This window comes from Panthera pardus, unplaced genomic scaffold (genome assembly GCF_024362965.1).
Source record: "Panthera pardus isolate Hobbes unplaced genomic scaffold, ASM2436296v1 HiC_scaffold_10, whole genome shotgun sequence".
NCBI lineage: Eukaryota > Metazoa > Chordata > Mammalia > Carnivora > Felidae > Panthera > Panthera pardus.
The window spans coordinates 89,739,599-89,762,452 of NW_026526655.1; the positions used below are offsets into that span (position 1 = coordinate 89,739,599).

The following is a 22,854-nucleotide window of genomic DNA, read 5'->3' on the forward strand; positions in this document are numbered from 1 at the left end:
TATTTTTCTGTGCAGCTTTTCTCTGTTCCCAATTGGTCCATCATCATAGGATGCTGATCTTTTTCTTTAATTAAAAAAAATTTTAAGAAGCATTGCCATTTTTTACTCTCTTTGATCTAACTTAAAAAATTGCTATGTGGCCATCGTTATAGCAATTTGGTTTCTTAAAAAGAATAAATTCCGTTAGCATATATTTTAATTGGCAACTTAATGGAATCACAGTCTGAGGTAGCCTGATGCATTATAAAAGGCTGCATTATCATTTTATTATCACTATTAGCAGTCATAGCACTTCCCACCTTTTACTGCAAAGCACTTATTAAAATTAACCAATTAATCCTTAGACAGAGGTTAAATAACTTGCTCAAGGTCCCAAAGTAGTAATATTGTAGTCAGAATCGGACCCCAGGAGTTGTTGATCAAGATGTCAACAAACATTCCTGCAGTATGGTGATGCTGTTCTTTGGCAGCAAAATAAGTCTGTGGACAGTGTCATTAAAATGATAAATCCAGCAGCTGACAAAAGCATAATAAATTGAGGATCTATTATATGTGAGTCGGCAAGGTTCAGCGGACCTGGTATTCTGTCAAAATTGTATCTTGCGTATATACAAAATCTTCTCTCCAGAAATGAAGGAATGACAGAATGGTTCATTACAGTGCCTAATTAAAGGTCCATTAGTGGGAGGTAAAACATCAGTTCTTAGTTGTGCTGAGTAAAAACATTTCACAATTCTAATGGCAATATAAAATCCTGAGGTCTAAATGGAAATTAATTTTAACAGCAGCACTCAGGGAGGAGAGACAGAGATAAATAATGGCAAAGTAAAATTAAGTATTCTTTAAGTAAGTTGTTTAAGAACAAATACAGCTCCATTTTGTGCAGATCTGGAGCAAGGATTTCTAGGATAAATCAAAAAAAATTATAAGCATGGCATTTTGCATTTAAATCTAGATGTTAAATATGAGGTTGTTAGTAATTAAATAGTGATAATATTAAGACAAAAGGGCCAATGAGGGCCAGCTCAAATCTGTGTCTAAGAGCTGGGTGTTAAAATCAAGTAGCAATCTGTTTGTCCTCTCATTGATATTTTTAATCAGTAATATGCTTGGAGAACCATTATAATTTCAGTTACTGTTCAGTTTATTAGAAATACACATGTAGGGGGCCCCTGGGTAGCTCAGTTGGTGAAGCATCTGATTCTTAACTCTTCTTGAGCCCCATGTAGGGCTCTGCGCTGACAGAGTAGAGCCTGCTTAGGATTCTCATTCTCTCTCTCCCTTTCCCTCTTTCTCTGCCCCTCACCCACTGGTGGACTCACTCTCTCCCTCTCAAAATAAATAAATAAACTTAAAAAAAAAAAGAAAGAAAGCAATATACCTTTATGGTTTATTCCCATTGGTTCCAATAAATACAGACATTAAGTACGAGCTCAAGTTTATAAAATTAGGAATACTCAGACAGTAATCCAACCATTTCATCTATTGTAACTGGTTTTAGAACTATAGTCTATCAAGTACCTTATAAAAGTTATAAAGCATAGATGTTGTCAACCACATGTGATGACATCATGGGATTATTTTTACCATTTGCTTTGCAGAGCAATTTTGTTTCACTAGTCAATTGGTCAGTGAATATGTTTGGTGTTCACCATGGGCCTGTCACTGTTAGGCACTGCAAAAAGAGCTGTGTCAGAGATATCCCTTGCCCTCAAAGGGTTTAGAAGCTAATGTGTGATTCCAAAAATGATATGAGTTATGTTATGTCAGGTTAATGAAATACAGTGGCTAGCAGAATCCAGGAAAGAATACAGAAGAATACAGAATTCAGCCTGTAGAAAGATTTCAGCATTCTAGAAAGATTTCTAGAAGGAAGTGACATGTAAGCTGAGGCCAAAAGAAAGAAGAAGCTAACCAGATGAAGAGAAGCAGTGAGTGGAATAGAATTTACAAAAGCCCAGAGGGGAAAGACTTTTTCTATTTATCTTTTCTGTTTCTATTTGATTTTCCTAGGGGAGGGTCACCAAGGGAAATAATAAATCATTGAAAACGTATAATGTATAGGTCACAGAGAAATGTGGTGCTATACATTATTTTATGTAATATATGAACATCTGATGTTTTACCAGATTCTCATACAACCCTGTGAAGTTAGTATTATTAGTCTAGTTTTACAATCGCCAAAAATGAGATTAAGCCATTCTCCCTAATCTGCTCCATTAAAGAACATAAGAGCCATAATTTGTACCCTTGTGGGTCTGCCTCCAAAAGTAGCTTCTTCTGTTGTATTTTCCTGTCACCTGATATCCTGACCATTCTGCTGCATCTTTTTAGGCTCATTATGAGAACATTCAAAGCTCATGTCACTCACGGGTTGCCAGTTTCTACGCCAATGAAAACAGGTGTTAATAAGAATTTTAATCTGGAGTTGATTAAACCAATGGCAAGCCCAAACAGAAGAGACCAAAGGATTTTAATAACGACCAGGAAAATAGAATAAAATGTTTGCAGTTGTCGCTGTTAGTATGAAGGACAATTAGAACTAAGCCTAGAATGCTAGGAAAGGATCATGAGAAACTAGCTATTTCTTAAGTATGAGAACTAGCTATTTCTTAAGTGTGCAAGTATTCACGATTCTTAGAGGATTCACAACTAGAGTGACAAAATAATTTGGAGCTTGGGCTAAGGGTCCCCTGATTCTTTTTCTCTTGGTGAGAAGACAAGCACTGCCTTTATTCAGGCCTCTTGCCTGGATTACTACAGTGCATTCACTGCCCTATTCTTTCTTCCAACCTGGAAACCCATTCGTTGTCTCTAAAATGTGCCCCTTTATGGGACACCTGGGTGGCTCAGTAGGTTAAGTGTCTGACTTCAACTCAAGTCGTATCTCCCAGTCCATGGGTTTGAACCCTGCATCGAGCTCTGTGCCTCCAGCTCAGAGCCTGGAACCTGCTTCAGATTCTCTCTGCCCTTCCCCCACTCTCTCTCTCTCTCTCTCTCTCTGTCTCTCAAAAATAAATAAACAATAAAAATAGTAAAAATATAAAAAGTAAAATGTGCCCCTTTACACATGGGCTCCTCAATGTCTCTAACCTCTCTAGTCCTCCTACTTTGTCTTCTTAACCTGCCTTTGCCCTAGGACACCCAGCACTTCTCTTTGACATTTTCACCCTGGGTTTATATCATCATTCATGTTCTTGACTCTCTACCCCCCTAGAATATGAAACAGGCCGTGATGTTATGCATACCTCATCAATCTTGGGGTTTAATTCAGTGCTTGGACTTAGGTATGTGAATAAATGTAAACAAAGTAGAAAGGGCTTATTTCATGCCAGCCAGGCCCATTTTTTGTCTGTGCTCTGACAAGATTCCACTTACAAAAGTTCTAGGCCACCTTTACTGAGCAGCTGATTAAGACATGAATTCCGTGAGAAACTTTGTGCTTGTGTTTTCAGCTTGAAAAAAAAAATAGTGTAAAAATAGAATTAAGTTTGAATTAATCAGTGTAAAGGAAAATAAATACATTTCTTTTCTCATGTGACTATGATAGAAGAATAGTAAGCTAGGGTAGGGTAATGTAATAATTTTATTGTCTTATTCTGCATGGTTTAGAGGAAGTTGTCAGAATTAGAGAAATATTACTGAAGATAATTTTACCTATTATAAAACTGGAATTATTCAAAACAGATATTTACTATTACTGTTATGCCATCATTTGGAAATATAAAAATAATAAGAGGGAAAAGATTTAGGGATGATGTGCATATATAAAAAAGAATTTATTGGAAACTGAGGTAATTTTTTCCAAGCAGATATTATGTCATACGTGAGTCAAAGTACACGTTCTGATTATTAAAATTAATTTATTCAACAGATTACATTGAACACTTATGGGTATTATTTATTGTTTGAGGCATTGGGGACATATCAGTATAAAGGCTCTTTGAAGATACTTGCCCCATAATTTTTGGTGAATAAAAAAACCAGTGGCATATCTTTGTAGATTAAAAGCCAGACACAGCTGCACTTAAACTTCCATAGTCAAAAAGGATCACAGATCAGAAATGGACTTTATTTCATGTCCTTAAGAAGCATACCATTATTGTTTTATGCAATTGTTTCAAATTCCAATAACATGTTTGTATAGTGAAATATGGATAAACTTTTATCTCTATGCCATGTAACTTAGACTTGGGATATTACTAATTATGTTTAATAATTTCAGTAACTATTATTTAAAAAAATCTTTTATTTAAGAATGCTTAATTGCTTTTTCTGGCAACATAGCAGTAACTTTTTCTATGCCAGGTTCATTTGATTTTGAGACAACTCTAATCTCATAATACTCTTAAAACAGTATTCTTCACCCAGTAATCAGGCCAAGTTTAGATAGTTTAATCTTCTACTTTTATGCTATATTAGAGCTACTGATAAGTATTTACCCTTCTTTTTCCAACTTAAGGAAGAATATTATTACAAAATAATATGAAAGATAATGAAACGCAGCCTCAAAGCTGCTTATTGAAAGGTTGAAAATAACATGTCACACATACGTAATGGTTACTAAGTGTCTAAAGAGGGATTTATATTGAATTAAACTGAACATGCCCAATTGGGAGCCCTCAAAAAGGAAGAAAAGAAGGGAGGTAGGGAGGAAGGGAGGGGAGGAAAGGTTGGAGGGAGGGAAAGAAGGCAGGCAGGCAGGCTTTTTATGAACAGAAGCTGTCCATGATTGTGATTCTGCTGTACCTGATGTTAAGTAAACTAAATGGATTCATAAATAATTATCTGCAAATAGAATTGTGTACTTGAAAATAATATATTACACAAATCATGCACAGATAGAGATACAGATTGAACAAAAACATTTACTTGAGGCTTACCTCAAACCAAGCAAATTGTTTCTAGTTAAATGCATTTGCTAACAAAACATTTAAAACAATGAATTTAAATGTAGATTTAAGAGTAAACTTAAAACACATTATTTATTACAGATTTGGAATGTCAACTGACATATTTTGAAAAAAATGCTGTGAGTCAGAAATCTTTAAATCCTTTAATAATTTTTATTTATTTTGAGAGACAGAGAGGCAGAGAGAGAGAGGGAAAGAGAGAGAGAGATAAAGAATGAGTGGGGGAAGGACAGAGAGAGAGGGGGAGTAAGAATCCCAAGCAGTCTCTGTGTTGTCAGCACAGAACCCAGTGTGGGACTCGATCTCATGAACCATGAGATCATGGCCTGAGCCAAAATCAAGAGTCAGACGTATAACCTACTGAGCCACCCAGTCACCCCAGGAATCTTTAAATACTCTAAAAGAAGAAAACAAAATAAGATTCCTATCTATAGGTAACATGATAATCATGTTTTTTACTATTAAAGATTTCATCACTATAAGCTGGTATTGTGATTACTCAGTTTTATGCAAAAATAGACCTCTTTTGGTAGTAAATACTAGGCTAGAAAAAATTTGTATTCATCTTAATTATTGATAAAAATGGCAAAAAACTAGTGTGCCATCATTGGTTCTCAAGGTGAAAAATAAAATAAAAGTCCCCAAATCTTATAGCTTTTGGGGTTTTGTTTGTTTGTTTTTTTACTTGACAGATTTTTTTATTTATTTTTATTTATTTTTATTTTTTTAATATGAAATTTATTGTCAAACTGGTTTCCATACAACACCCAGTGCTCATCCCAAAAGGTGCCCTCCTCAATACCCATCACCCACCCTCCCCTCCCTTCCACTCCCCATCAACACTCAGTTTGTTCTCAGTTTTTAACAGTCTCTTATGCTTTGGCTCTCTTCCTCTCTAACCTCTTTTTTTTTTCTTCCCCTCCCCCACAGACTTCTGTTAAGTTTCTCAGGATCCACCTAAGAGTAAAAACATATGGTATCTGTCTTTCTCTGTATGACTTATTTCACTTAACATAACACTCTCCAGTTCCATCCACGTTGCTACAAAGGGCCATATTTCATTCTTTCTCATTGCCATGTAGTATTCCATTCCGTATATAAACCACAATTTCTTTATCCATTCGTCAGTTGATGGACATTGAGGCTCTTTCCATAATTTGGCTATTGTTAAGAGTGCTGCTTTAAACATTGGGGTACAAGTGTCCCTATGCATCAACACTCCTGTATCCCTTGGGTCAATTCCTAGCAGTGCTATTGCTGGGTCATAGGGTAGGTCTATTTTTAATTTTTTGAGGAATCTGCACACCGTTTTCCAGAGTGGCTGCACCAGTTTGCATTCCCACCAAGAGGGTTCCTGTTTCTCCACATCCTCTCCAGTTGGCCATACTTTTGTGGGTCTAGTTCTGGGGTTTCTATTCTATTCCATTGGTCTATGTGTCTGTTTTTGTGCCAATACCATTCTGTCTTGATGATTACAGCTTTGTAGTAGAGGCTAAAGTCTGGGATTGTGATGCCCCCCGCTTTGGTCTTCTTCTTCAATATTACTTTGACTACTTTGGGGTCTTTTGTGGTTCCATACAAATTTTAGGATTGTTTGTTCTAGCTTCGAGAAGAATGCTGGTGCAATTTTGATTGGGATTGCATTGAATGCGTAGATAGCTTTGGGTAGTATTGACATTTTAACAATATTTATTCCTCCAATCCATGAGCATGGAATGTTTTTCCATTTCTTTATGTCTTCTTCAATTTTCTTCATAAGCTTTCTATAGTTTTCAGCATACGGATCTTTAACATCTTTGGTTAGATTTACCCTAGGTATTTTATGCTTCTTGGTGCAATTATGAATGAGACCAGTTTCTTTATTTGTCTTTCTCTTGCTTCATTATTAGTATATGAGAATGCAAGTGATTTTTGTACATTGATTTTGTATCCTGTGACTTTGCTGAATTCATGTATCAGTTCTAGCAGACTTTTGGTGGAGTCTATCGGATTTTCCATGTATATCATGTCATCTGCAAAAAGTGAAAGCTTGACTTTATCTTTGCCAATTTTGATGCCTTTGATTTCCTTTTGTTGTCTGATTGCTGATGCTAGAACTTCCAACACTATGTTAAACAACAGTGGTGAGAGTGGACATCCCTGTCGTGTTCCTGATCTCGGGGAGAAAGCTCTCAGTTTTTCCCCATTGAGGATGATATTAGCGGTGGGCTTTTCATAAATGGCTTTTATGATGTTTAAGTATGTTCCTTCTATCCCGACTTTCTTAAGGGTTTTTATTAAGAAAGGGTGCTGAATTTTTTCAAATGCTTTTTCTGCATCGATTGACAGGATCATATGGTTCTTATCTTTTCTTTTATTAATGTGATGTATCGCATTGATTGATTTACGAATGTGGAACGAGCCCTGCATCCCAGGAATGAATCCCACTTGATCATGGTGAATAATTCTTTTTATATGCTGTTGAATTCGATTTGCTAGTATCTTATTGAGAATTTTTGCATCTATATTCATCAGGGATATTGGCCTGTAATTCTCTTTTTTTTCTGGGTGTCTGTCTGCTTTAGGAATCAAAGTAATGCTGGCTTCCTAGAATGAGTCTGGAAGTTTTCCTTCCCTTTCTATTTTTTGGAAAAGCTTGAGAAGGATAGGTATTATTTCTGCTTTACATGCCTGGTAGAATTCCCCTGGGAAGCCATCTGGTTCTGGACTCTTATTTGTTGGGAGATTTTTTATAACTGATTCAATTTCTTCACTGGTTATGGGTCTGTTCAAGCTTTCTATTTCTCCCTGTTTGAGTTTTGGGAGTGTGTGGGTGTTTAGGAATTTGTCCATTTCTTCCAGGTTGTCCAGTTTGTTGGCATATGATTTTTCACAGTATTCCTTGATAATATCTTGTATTTCTGAGGGATTGGTTGTAATAATTCCATTTTTATTCATGATTTTATCTATCTGGGTACTCTCCCTTTTCTTTTTGAGAAGCCTGGCTAGAGGTTTATCAATTTTGTTTATTTTTTCAAAAAAACAACTCTTGGTTTCGTTGATCTGCTCTACAGTTTTGTTTAGATTCTATATTGTTTATTTCTACTCTGATCTTTATTATTTCTCTTCTTCTGCTGGGTTTAGGCTGTCTTTGCTGTTCTGCTTCTATTTCCTTTAAGTGTGCTGTTAGATTTTGTAGTTGGGATTTTTCTTGTTTCTTGAGATAGGCCTGGATTGCGATGTATTTTCCTCTCAGGACTGCCTTCGCTGCATCCCAAAGCGTTTGGATTGTTGTATTTTCATTTTCATTTGTTTCCATATATTTTTTTAATTTCTTCTCTCATTGCCTGGTTGACCCATTCATTCTTTAGTAGGGTGTTCTTTAACCTCCATGCTTTTGGAGGTTTTCCAGACTTTTTCTTGTGGTTGATTTCAAGCTTCATAGCATTGTGGTCTGAAAGTATGCATGGTATGATCTCAATTCTTGTATACTTATGAAGGGCTGTTTTGTGACCCAGTATGTGATCTATCTTGGAGAATGTTCCATGTGCACTCGAGAAGAAAGTATATTCTGTTGCTTTGGGATGCAGAGTTCTAAATATATCTGTCAAGTCCATCTGATCCAATGTATCATTCAAGGCCCTTGTTTCTTTATTGATCCTGTGTCTAGATGACCTATCCTTTGTTGTAAGTGAAGTATTAAAGTCCCCTGCAATTACCACATTCTTATCAATAAGGTTGCTTATGTTGGTGATTGTTTTATATATTTGGGGGCTCCTGTATTTGGCACATAGACATTTATAATTGTTAGCTCTTCCTGATGGATAGACCCTGTAATTATTATGTAATGCCGTTCTTAATCTCTTGTTACAACCTTTAATTTAAAGTCTAGTTTGTCTGATATAAGCATGGCTACTCCAGCTTTCTTTTGACTTCCAGTAGCATGATAGATAGTTCTCCGTCCCCTCACTTTCAATCTGAAGGTGTCCTCAGGTCTAAAATGAGTCTCGTGTAAACAGCAAATAGATGGGTCTTGTTGTTTTACCCATTCCGATACCCCGTGTCTTTTGGTTGGAGCATTTCATCCATTTACATTCAGTGTTATTATAGAAAGATATGGGTTTGGAGTCATTGTGATGTCTGTAGGTTTCATGCTTGTAGCAGTGGCTCTGGTACCTTGTCTTACAGGATCCCCCTTAGGATCTCTTGTAGGGCTGGTTTAGTGGTAAAGAATTCCTTCAGTTTTTGTTTGTTTGGGAAAACCTTTATCTCTCCTTCTATTCTAAATGATAGGCTTGCTGGATAAAGGGTTCTCGGCTGCATGTTTTTTCTGTTCATCACATTGAAGATTTCCTGCCATTCCTTTCTGGCTGCCAGGTTTCAGTAGATAAACCTGTCACTAGTCTTATCAGTCTCCCTTCATATGTTATAGCATGTTTATCCCTAGCTGCTTTCAGAATTTTCTCTTTATCCTTTATCCTTTATCTCTTCATCAATTCAAGTTATGTCTGAAGGGAGTTCTATGTGCCTCTTGGATTTCAATGCCTTTTTCCCTCCCCAGATAAGGAAGTTCTCAGTTATGATTTCTTCAAGTACACCTTCAGCACCTTTCCCTCTCTATTCCTCCTCTGGAATCCCAATTATGCGTATGTTATTGCATTTAATTCTGTCACTTAATTCTCTAATTCTCCCCTCATTCTCCTGGATTTTTTTTTATCTCTCTTTTTCTCAGCTTCGTCTTTTTCCATAATTTTATCTTCTAATTCACCTCTTCTCTCTTCTGCCTCTTCAATCCGAGCTGTGGTCGCCTCCATTTTATTTTGCACCTCATTTATAGCATTTTTTTAGCTCCTCCTGACTGTTCCTTAGTCCCTTGATCTCTGTAGCAATAGATTCTCTGCTGTCCTCTATACTTTTTTCAAGCCCAGCGATTAATTTTATGACTATTATTTTAAATTCATTTTGTTATATTGCTTAAATTGTTTTTCATCAGTTGGTTAGCTGTCGCTACTTCCTGGAGTTTCTTCTGCAGAGAATTCTTCCGTTTCATCATTTTGGATAGTCCCTGGAGTGGCACAGAATTGCAGGGCTCTTCCCCTGTGCTGTCTGGAGTAACTTGTGTTGGTGGGCAGGGCCACAGTCAGACCTGATGTCTGCCCCCATCCCACCGCTGGGGCCACAGTCAGACTGGTGTGTACCTTATCTTCCCCTCTCCCAGGGGCAGGACTCACTGTGGAGTGGTGTGGGCCCTGTCTGGGCTACTGGCACACTGCCAGGCTTGTGGTGCTGCTTCTATGGGATCTGGCGTATTAGCTGGGGTGGATCTGCAAGGTGCACAGGGGCGGGAAGGGTAGGCTCAGCTCGCTTTGCCTTCAGTGGTCCACTTCTGGAGGGGCCCTGTGGCTCCGTCACTAGGAGGGAGGCAGACCCATCAGAGGGATGTATCCGCAGAATCATAGCGTTAGGTGTTTGCGCGGTGCAAGCAAGTTCCCTGACGGGAACTGGTCCCATTTGGGATTTTGGCTAGGGAATGGGTGAGAGAGTTGGCACTGGCCAGGGCCTTTGTTCCCCGCCAAGCTGAGCTCTGTCTTCTGGGGCTCAACGACTTTTCCTCTATCCCTCTCGCTCTCGGAGCAGAGCTATTGACTTACAACATTCCACATGTTAAGTCCTGCTGGCTGTCAGTACACACTCCATCCAGCCCCTCTGCTTTTGCAAGTCAGACTTGGGGGCTCTGCCTTGCTGGGCGGGCTGCCCCTCCACCGCCCGGCTCCCTCCCACCAGTCCATGTAGCGCACACTGCCCCTTCGCCCTTCCTACCCTCTTCCGTGGGCTTCTCGTCTACGCTTGGCTCCGGAGAGTCGTTCTGCTAGTCTTCTGGTGGTTTTCTGGGTTATTTAGGCAGATGTGGGTGGAATCTAAGTGGTCAGCAGGATGCGGTGAGCCCAGTGTCTCTTACACCGCCATCTTCCCATAAGCTCTTTTAGAATATAGCCAAACTCATAGCTTTTGAGTCCCAGAGTGCAAAAGGCCAGAGAAAGATGGGTGGATTTGTAATTTACCTTAGGATTATGTAACCCATCAGATAAAGAAGAGACTTCTGTTTTAATCAAAACAGTGCATTAATAATAGTGTTTATTTGTTCAGTATTATTCTCATGAATGAAAAATATAATTACAAGTTTGATTTCAATAAATAAATATGTTTTAAAATCCATAATTTTCCAACAGATGAAGTAACAATAAAGAACAAAAGTTAAATAAAAGGAGATTTTTCAGTATATAAATGCTAATTATATGAAAATTAACTATTAGGAGGAAAAAAAACACATTTATTGAGGGTTGCCACCGGAGAATCAGATACATCTTAAGTATAAGACACTTTGAGAAATAGATTGATTTGACTTGATTCAGAATAGTACTAGAAGATTAATTCAAAAGTCAAGTAACTGAATTTGAATTTTTAGATTTACATTATCATTTGAATATCCATGACTAAATCCTTGGTAACAATATGATTTAATTTACAGTTTGATGAAATAACTTGTACTTTATTAGTTTTTAGAAATGAGAAAAATCTATATTGTAATAATCTGAGAGCAAGCTTTTCTTAAAAACCAATTTATATAAATAATCAACATAGTGGCAGAAATGAACAAATTGGTATGGTGTGACCATGTAATGAATGACACCTTATTTAACTAACTACTAAATTATTGTCTGAGTCCAAGAACTCATGACACTTCCATGGTACCTTCCAGACCACAAATAAGTAAGCTAGAATTTTTCAACTCCAGATTTCCTGTTACTGACATCTTAGTGTAGATACTTCTTAGTATAGGCTTCTGATTCTTTTAAGAGTATCTTGCCCAAATAAAACAAATACATAAAATGTAATTTAATTTCAGTAGGTTTTTGGATCTTCACTGAAAATACTAAGTTCTCTCTTCTGGAATCTGTCAAGCTGGAATCCTGATGTGAGGAAGAAATTTTTAGAGGTGATAATAGGGAATTAAAAAACATTTTTTTTCAGACCATTTAAAAGTATATAAAGTAGAAATCTGTAGAGTTACAAATAGTATTCTACAACTTTAGATTTCAGATTATTTTCATCATCATAGTTGACACTCACATGGTTTATAAAATAAATAATGATAATAATTAAAACTATCTGCTTCTCAAAGTTGGAAGTTTCAAGTGAGGTAAAGTCCTCTGCAAATTTTAAAATCAAATGCCTTTTTAAAAATTTTAATTTTTTAAAATTTATTTATTTAGAGAGAGAAAGTGAGAGCATGGAAGAGACTCAAAGAGAGAGAGAATCCTAAGGAGTCTCTATGCTGTCAGACCAGAGCCCAATTCAGGGCTCAAACCCACCAACTGTGAGATTGTGACCTGAACTGAAACCAAGAGTTGGACGTTTAACCAACTGAACCACCTAGGCACCTATAAAATTTTCACTTTAATAGATATTCTGAGTGCCTATCATTTATAATATGTAATTAAAATATGTTATAATATGTGTTTAAAGGTTATATATATTTAGGTAATATATAATTTGGGTAATAAAAAATAGATGTATTCCAAATGGCTCACATGAGCAGGCCTCTCTATAAAAAAGATTTATTAATTTTATGGCCTACATGAATATGGTTTCAGATGTTTTTTTAAAATAACTTCTGAAATGATCCTAAGTGCAGAATGGAATTATATATTCCATGAAAGTAAGTAGATCAGACCACTGAAGAAAATAATTTCTTGCATAGGTATACTTCCAAACTCAGATTAGTTTCTGACTACAAAGTGAAACCTACTGGAAGCTGAAAAGTTTAGTCTAATTCTACAGAATGTCCCCTTTCAGAGAAGTTGGCAGGTCACATCCTTCTTTCACATGGCAGCCTAGAGTGTCTAGTAATTGCTTCTTTGATGTAGCAGCTAAGTGTTTCATGCAAGGACCAAATTTCCAGGGGTCCTTTAACTGGGACTTGATGATGTCTATCTTTGCCATCTAATTCTCCTCTTTCGTCTGTCACCTATTTATAACTGCATTTGGGATTTTAAAACTAAAAAAAAAAAAAAAAGTCAGCAGTATGCCTCTTGTTCTCTGTCTTCTGAAGTGCCCTGCTTTCCAATGATCATTCAGTTTGTAATTCAACAAATATTAATAGAGCATCTAATATATGCCAGCCACTGAAGCTTAAGATTTAGTCATGAATAAACTGAAAACTGCATTCATGGTGTACTGTAGTATTTATAAATAATACACAAACATGTTTGATGTCAGGTGGTGATAAATGCATGGCAAATTAAGAACCTAAATAGTGTCCCAATGAGAGAAAAGTCAGGGGGCTACAGAAGGAAAACACATTTGTTCCTGAATCAAAAGTTTCTTGCTACAGTACCTTTTACTACACTGTGTGCATAAAAGAGTAATGATTTTATCTCATCTTTATCTTAAGGATGTTGTGGAAGAACAATACTCTTTGTAAACAAAAAGGATCTTGGATTAAATTATGTTACTAACTAATTACAGCAATTCAATGCATACTTCTAATCATGTTAAAGGTTAAATGCTACTAATAATGAAATTAAAGTGATTTTCTATAACCTTGGAATTATTATGGGTCTCAGTAAAGTAGAGAGCTGATTATTTTATATCAATAGTAAGAAACTTGCACATTTGAGCAGCAAAAATCTTTTACAGTGTGCTACATATTAGTCTCCCAAGTGACCTTTTCAAAGTGACTTTCTCAGTGTTTTAGTGAACTCTGATTAATTAGTAATCACTTCTATATAATCCATTATTTTCCTTCCTGCTATCACACTAGTGTAGAAACCTTTCTCTATCTATATTAATATCAATATATTGATAGAAGTACATATATATTATGTATTTTGCAAAGTAACATATTGAAGAAAAACTAGAAAGGAGGTCACATTTAAGTATATCAGAAATCCTTACTTTGATATTTACATGTGAAGTGAGTAGCTTGGAAGAAGGAAGAAAATAAGGATGGAAGAATGAAAGGGAGAAGGGAGAGATGTATGCACGAAGGAACTACGTAAGTTTTTCTAGGGTGACCTCATTTTATCCCAGGATAATGATCCAGGACATTCCCTCAGGCTACAGCATGGGGAGGATAATTTTGTTCATGGTACTACCATCTGAGAAGATCTTTTCCATGATTACCTCCTGTCCAGCATTCTTCACCTCCATGAGACCCTTTCCAGTTTTCTAAAAATGAGTTATTACTTTGTGCTCTGAATTTTCTTTTTAAAAAATATTTCCATGTGCTGATTAGCCAAATCTTTTATTGTTCTTGATTTTTTTCTCAAACATGTTAGCCCTGAGTGTTCTATCAAAGCGTGAGAATTCTGAGGGCATAAGCAATATTAACCCAATAGATACTATTGACATGGTAGATGTTGATAAATTTTAACAGGTTGAAATTACTTACACCTTACTTAATACATACTCCATGCCTTAATGAAGAAATCAGGGACTGAATGTGGTAAATGGCTTATTTATGGTCAAAGATGTCCCACCTTATAGGAGCATGCTTCATTCTCATTGTTTTTTAAGCCATCTTCTGCTTATTCACTTATTTGGTTTTTGTTAGCCTCATCTTATAAAATCACATGTAGCTGTCATCTGCAAGTCAGCTTGCTTTCAAGTCTCAGATGACTCTCTACCACTTTATAAATAGTTACTTGCTAAACCTTTTATAGCTGGAGTCTTTTAAAAATAGAACACTCAACCCAGAAATAATTACTTGCTAAAACCTTTTATGGCTGGATTGCTTTAAAAAGAGAGGAACACTCAACCCAGAACATGATTTATAAACAAAAGTTATAAAGGCTTCTCTGATATTTAAAAAAATATTGCCATGATAGTTTTAGGAGTTAATTTTTGACAATTAGTAAAATGATTGATGCTATCATTGTTAATACACATTTTGAAACAGCAATCTGTCAAAGATTTATTGGTGCTACTTTCAAAATCTCGCCCCACATGTCTCGCTTAAATCAACAGTTTGATAACTTGGCTTCCTGAATTTTACATTTTCCTTTTACCTGGATACTCAGAGATGGCAGTGTTTGCTCAGAATGGATTTTATTCTTTTAAATTTTTCAGTGTTCTCTATAGAAATATTTGGGATCTATTTCTATTTTTAGTAATAAATTAGAAAATGCTAATTTTCTTAGACATGCTTTCCTGATGAAAATTTATCAGCTCTAATCAGAGTTTTGCACACATTTTTTCCCTAGTGAATATTTAATTGGCATACCTGGATTCAATGTTTGCCTACTTTATTAAACTCGGCTCTGAAATTGGAAGATATATTTAGGACTATGCAATAAGTTTAATTATTAAAATATCTTAGGTTATGTAAAACATTTGAGGACTGTAAAAAAGAACAACTTTAATATTTCTTAAATCTGTTTTTCTGTTTCATTACATAAGCCTTCAAAGATAACAATCATAAATTCTAAGCAAATTTAAACAAGTTACTTTATGTCTTCTGCCTCCTAAACCGCGCTATATGAAAAACCGACTTCAGAGAAGGAAAGGCCACAATCATTCTTATTAATATATTTAAGAATCTTAGAGCCTTTCCAGAATCCTTCTAAATGTTTTCATCTTAAATTAGATGTCAGTAAATGTTAGCACTTCAGACATGCCTTAGTTTATGATTTCTTGGCTGTCATTTTGGCTTCTTATTTGTGTGGAGGGACTCAGAGTTGATCCTTCTTGATAATGAAGAGATCACATGGAGTTTCCTTCAAAGAAGAGAATCTAGGGCTGTAAACCGATGATCAGTGGCTGGACAGGCAAAAATCCAACTGAGGTTGGGTGGGAAGCTGACAATGATGCGTGAAATGTGAACGTGTGGATGAGCTGTGGGAGTCCGGCTTGAATTCCTGACCTCTGATATTGCAGCTTGTGGTGGTACCAAGTAAGCTTTCCTGGGCCTGCTGCTCTTGCTGTTACAGGGCCCTTTATCAGTCTGCCTGATGGTGAGACCCCCAGATATCTATGTACATGGGGACTCTCTTAATTTTAGATACATATAAGGGAAAGAGAACACCGAAGATATTTAAAATTACTCTCTAGAGGTTTGTGTGTGCGTGTGTGTTTTCTTCTGAGCAAATATACGAATTATTACATAAGAAAAAAATAAGAGTTTACTCTTTACAATTAAGCTTATTTGGCTTTGAAATTCTGTTCTCCCACTTGTTGTATGACCTTGGCAAGGTGCTTATCCTCCTTGTGCCTCAGTTTACTTACCTATAAAATGAGAATAATACCATATAATGCATGACACTACAACAAAGAGATGAGCTGTCATGTAGAAGACAACTACAATCGAGTATTTATCATCATCATAATCATCATTCCCATCGTTTAATTCAAAACAGGCCCTAGTTGGCCTTGATGCTATAAAAGGCATTGTTGAGGACAGGTGGGGGAGGAGGGAATCGTGATATAATCTTAGACACGTTTAGTAATACTGTCTCTGTTCAAAGATGATCGATGGGTGTATTGGATAAATCTGTCAAGTAACTCAGATGAGGTCACATTGTTAGCCAGATTAAGGACTGAATTTAACCTCCAAATCCTTCATGTTCTAGCCAATGATTTTGTTTCTTTTTCTTATTATGTCAGCCTAGCATAAGTATTCATCAAAAGTTTATAAAATACCATTGTTGGCTGTCTTCCACATTTTATACATACATAGAAGCTGCCGTAAACCTCCTTGTAGAGAAGATATTAACAAAATTCATAGAACCTACTGCTCCTGGGATGCAATTAAATATCAGTGAAGGTGGAGTGTGAATTGCACTGAAACTTGAGCTCAGTTGTAGAATGCCTGGGGATATACACTGTGGATAATTCTACCTAGTCTTCTTTGTGAAAGTAATACAGCCCTACCTTCTGGTTTATTGCTGTTGCTGATGTTGTATGTGCAGTCCTAAATTACCAAATGCTTACTTAAATTATGAATCTTAAAGCCAATTCACATATTTTTTTAAAACCAGGTCAAAATTAAGTGAGGTAGAACAATTGATGTATATACATGTAATTGTGTAATATAGTCTCCCCTATATGACTATCTGTATTACCAATTAAAGACTTTCTAATTTCTGCATTATTCTTCCTATCTTCAGCTTCTGTTTAGGTGGTATTTAACGTTGGTTTTGTTTCCTTTAAATAAATTTCACACTCCACTAACTATTACAATGTGAATAGCCCAGTTGCAAATATGAGTTAATGGCTAAATAGTCTTGGCAATTACTTTTCAATAGAAAGAAATATTTGGGAAAGAAGTTAAATGCAGCTAGAGATTTTATAAACATCTGGCTCACCATGAATATTCATAAACTTGTATATATAACCATACAACTCATATTTTTATGCAGTCTATTAAGATTCTCTAAAAAAGATTAAAGGAAGAAGTATTTCCTTATATTTCTGGTTGCTTGAAAAGGAAAGAGAAAGACAGAGTGCAATAATGGTATCCCTTGAAAATTATTTTATTTCTGTTGCAGAAAATAGCCACTCACTTATTCTCCAGTTACTATTCACCTAATTACCATATGAATACTCTGTAATTATATATCCATCGTTGTCCTTTAGATTACATGATTGTGTTTAGTGCTACTGTGCAGTTCTTAGTGTAATTACCCTACAGAGGTTATAACAATTTTATATTGTGAATATAAAGTGTTATTATATAATTTCATGGTAATCTCTACTTTCTTAGCACAGATTAATTACATTTCATTATTGCTCCTTTTTATCATATGTGGAACATATCAATTGTTATGCCATTCAGGTCAGTAAAATGAGTAAACCTTATGAGGTGGAAGCTTTCATAAGAAGGAAGATTTTGTTGGTAGTCGTAGTTACACTCTCTTGCCACAGCAGATATTCTTCAGATTTTTGGTTCCTTTTTTCTTCTTGTCTTAACCTTTCAAATGGGTTGTCAGCTCTCAGAGACCTGGTGGCCTTTCTCGTATTTCTGTCCTCTTCCTGCAGCTCCCAGTATACAATTAGGCAGATGCATGTTCCTCAGCAAATAATCAACTATGGATCCTCCACTTACATTTTATTGTCATGGTTAAATTACTCATGTTGTTTAAAACAGAATCAACCATATTGTTCTACCAGCCTTCCTGTCCATAAATTCAAACTGTTCTCTCTGAATGCTTACTGGTTCATCTGGCTAGACTTTTCCATCTTTAACATTTGGTTTCTTCCCCATTTCATGCCCTCTAACAAAGTGAGAGTGTTCTCACACTTACATTTCTTTTAACTTGTCTTCTTTTCCTCTACCACATTTTTCACTTTATTTCCAATAACTATTAAGCCAAATTTAAATTTGGGGGAAAAACAGATGGTTTTGGGGGGAGAAGGGTGTGTGTGTGTGTGTGTGTGTGTGTGTGGATCTGTGGATCTGTGCTGGAAATTAGAAGACAGTCCCTTTGTTGTACACCTTGGTGTTAACCCATCAGCAATATCTCTACCTCTTTTTTTCTCTGATAGGAGTCATTAGGTTTTTATTTAGACTTGCCTACTGCCTCATGATCAGTAACAAGTCATTTAGTCAAAGCTGAAAAAGAAAAAAAAAAAAAGCAGAAGGCTATATAACTTCTCAAGGGTAAGGAATAATTTGTAGGAATAATTTGTAGGTTTGTAGGAATAATTAAGAGCCATAGTGACACAGGATCATTAAAAATATTGAAATATTATGGGGCACCTGGCTGGCTCATTCGGTAGAACACACGACTCTTGATGTAGGCGTTGTAAGTTCGAGTCCCATGTTGGGTATAGAAATTACCTAAAAATAGAATCTTTAAAAATATATATTGATAAATGTTACTTAAGAAAATGCATATCTATTTTACAGAAAGATGACTTTCAAAATGGTTTTAGAGCATTTTTGTGCTTAAAGTGGTAAGCCCTATGCGGTAACTATTTTTTAGTGCTCTGGGATAAGAAAAGTGTTCTTTCAGGAAATGCTAAACTTTTCTGCTCATTTCAGAGCTTATTAGGTCAGGGTGGAATCCTTAGAAACAAAGCGAGCAAGTGCATACCAAGGGAGCCTGCTCAGGAGCCTTCTCATATACCATTCTTCATACTTTGCTAAATTTCTGCTGGATTGGGAAGTGCTAATGAAGTATTATTTTTATTAGGTAAATACCTGAAGAGAGGCTTAGAATTTAATATGAGTGTGTAGTAATTATTTGGGAGTGTATAGAGAGGTAACACTGGTGAAAATACTGTACACATTTATTCAGGTTTTGCATAGGTGCTTATAATTCAAAGTGGGTTGGAACTGAGAAGACAATGAGAGAGAAATTAGGTGGTTCTCCAATGACTTATACACTGTTGCCGTATACTGAGATAATTAGAACGTGAACTCCTATTAAATAAAGTTACTCTAATTAGATAATTAGAACGTGAACTCCTATTAAATAAAGTTACATTCTCCTGTGTTTAGGAATCCTAGAGTTAGAATTGAGTAAATAGGAAAGTCTTTAAGACAGAGAGAAAGAGCGAGAGAGAGAGAGAGAGAAGGGGAGGGGAGGGGAGGGGGGAAGAGAAGAGAAGAGAAGAGAAAGAAGAGAGAAGGGTGAGGGAGGAGGGAAGGGAGGGGAGAGGAGAGAGGAGAGAAGAGAGGAGAGGAGAGGAGAGGGACAATATGCATGCAAAGAGAGTGAATATTTTGGGCCCTAGAATCCTAATAGTGGTGTAGAAAATAATCCAGCTGAACCCAGAACTCCAGCAACTTCTACATGCCCCACATCTGAAGCCTAAGAGTGAGAGATAGAACATTTTCATAGAAAGGCATCGGGAGCAACTTTGGCAGGGTCGGAGTATAGTGAGCAACTCTGCCTGAATTTCAACATAGCATCAAGTATGAAGCATGTGAAGAGGGGAAAATGAAATGTCTTCCATTTGAATATCTGTAGAGAAAGGGTTCTGAGTCTAAAATGATTTCTGCCTATTTTAGAAGGAAAAACTGGTATGGCTTAACAGCATGCAATTTAGAATTATTTATTAAAGTGCAAATTCTATTATCTGCTTATTTCAAAATTTTATCTTAAGCAAATATTTCTTTTACATTCTTTGGATTCCACTTTTATGCCATGAGGCCAATCAACTGCATTGAATAATGTGCATCTGACATGCTAGGAAAAAATATTGAAAGCATTAAAGGTTAGAGAATTTTCCTTAAAGCATAAAAAGTAGACCATGAATTTCTTTGAAAAGAAGTGTTTATAAGGAGAAAACCTATTTAGCCTTGTTAGCAAATTAACCAGAATTTTTAAAATATTCTACTTGTAGCTTATGTGCCATTAGATTAGAAAAAAATCTTTTTATTGAAGCATAATATAAATAGAAAATTTTTAAATCACAAATTTACAGTTCAGTAAATTATCACCAGGTGTACAAACCAGCATAAACCAACATCCAGGTCAAGAATAAACATTACTGGTACCTCAGATGTAACTTGATGTTCTTAATCACTATCCCTTCCCTTCTTTCCAAAGATAAGTCCTTTTTGACTTCTAAAACCCTAGATTAGTTTGGCCTTTCTAATTTTATAGAAAAAAAAAATAGTGTGTATATTTTTGTGTCCAGTTTTTTTCTCTCTCATTGTTTTTGTGAGATTCATCTATTTTGTTCCTTACAGGCTGTACTGCTTTCATTTTTTATTTGTCTGTGTGTGTGTGTGTGTGTGTGTATATACATACATATATATGTATGTATATACACACACATATATATATATATATTTATAGGTATATTTCATTGTATGAGTGAACCACAGTTTATTCTTTCTTCTTGCAATGAACGTTTGGATTATTTGTAGTTTGAGCCCATTTCTAAAAAGGTCACTATGCTTATTATATATATGTATTTTTTTATGCACATATGCATGCCTTCCTCTTTGATATATATTTAGTGCAAATGTTAGGTCATAAGGTGTGGGTATGTTCAAATTTAGTAGATACTGTCATTGTTTTCCAAATCAATTGAATCAATTTATATTTCTACTAGTAGTGTATGAGATTTCCTGTTATTTATTGTCAATTTGGTGGGAGTTCAATGGTATTTCTTTGAGATATTTATTTGTATTCTCTTGAACACCAGTGAGTTGTGTATATTATCACATCTTTTTAATCTTAGTCTAAAACAGATTTAATTTATGTACCAAAATTACTTATAGTTAGTAAGTTATAAGTAAGTATTTAATTTTGCCCTTTACCACTAGAGGAAAGTGAGAACTGTTCCTTACTACAGTGTACTGTAGGGCAATCAGCAACCATCAAAATGTTAATCCATTATTTTCTACTTTCTCATGTCTTCTCAGTAATGTGGTTATAAAAACAAAATGGTCCAAAAGTTTAGATTAAAAATTACAATTTTAGTAGGGCTCACATACTTAGTTGAGAAATAAACTATTTTAGGTAAATTGAATCCTTTTGCAAATATTAAACAATGTAGTTGCTTTGCTAATCAGTAATATTTGTCTCTGTGTTATTTCTTATGTGTTCCCTAGTTCCCAGATTCTAGGTCCTCAACCAGTTCCATGGGAATCACCTGGGCCCCATTTCAGATTTATGAATTAGAATCTAGGCATGGGTGGGCAGTGGTGACAGGGATGAGCACTGGAATTTGCATTTGCAAATAAGTTACCTACCTGATTTTGATTAGCTATCCACTATGGATAAGACATAACATGTTGATCTTGTTAGGCTACATCAACTAACTTCTATGTCCCATCAGATAACTGAACCAGGATCAAAGGGTGACATTGGAAGCAGTTGGGGAATGATCTGAAAGGAGCTCTCTATCAGTAAGAGGTGCTGAACAATCTGAACTAATGAGAGTTGTTCCTTAGAGATTTCTGCCTTGAATAGGAGAGATCATCATATAGACTGCCGAGCATACATTCTTCATAAACAAAAACAGAATGTGTGATGGTGCATACTATAACTGCCAAGCCAATAACTGCAAACAGACACCATCATGGACAGATACCACTAACACTGACTTAGTTCTTACATCTTCAAGTTTCTCACCTTTTCAAAATGCTACTTTTCTTAAATATAGCCAAAACCATGTGAATAGGCTTAAGCATTGAATCTCAATGAGGGTACTTGGCGTAATGCAACAGCAAGCGGAAGAATGCTTGAAATAAATTTCCATAAATATGAAGCAAGCCTGTCAATAAATTTAATTTCTGTCTGATTTAATAAAGGGCTAAATATACAAACATGAGAGTTATAAATTATGTTTTAATTTTCTTCACCTACTATAACTGTCGTACAGCAGGTTAAAGTTTATAAATTGAGATTTTTATCAGAGCTAATCTCATTTAACATCGCTTCAAAATTAGATAGCTAAAAGGAAATTGCAGCTTCTAAACACAAAGTGTGAGGTAGATCTAATCAAGTTCTTTTGCCTAAGATTATTGTATTATGAATTTCAATATTTTGAATGTTATAAATTATATTCACATATAAACACACATAAATACTTGCTTTTCAAAAGACTGAGGCAGAATGTCTAGTTACAAAGATAGATTGGTTATTGTATCATTAAATTGTTTTTGTTTTATTACATACACTAGGTATAGCAATATTTGAAGAAATCTTCTTTTGTAGTTGAGAAAATTATCTATAATGTTCATTAGGAAAGATGTTTTAAAACAAAAGCCTCACACTCTGTTGATGTTTTCCCTCTGACTGGGAAGTCAGGCTCTAAACGAGGAAGGAAACAATAGCCTAAACTTCTGTTTACTCCTTACCCATGATGGATCAGTTTCCCAGTTCACTTTTCTCTTGATGTTCCATGAGAGGCACATCTCTGTGTTTGCTCACCTGCCAGGGCATTCGAAAATACTGGGCCTGTTCTGCTGTGTGTAGAGGGTGACTTCTTCACACCACAC

At 35.8% G+C, this 22,854-nt stretch overlaps 1 protein-coding gene across 3 annotated transcripts in view; it reads left to right on the forward strand.

Moving 5' to 3' along the window:
- LRP1B (LDL receptor related protein 1B) overlaps positions 1-22,854 on the forward strand; it is a 1,871,086-nt gene that overhangs the window by 1,804,280 nt on the left and 43,952 nt on the right. The window lies entirely within an intron of this gene.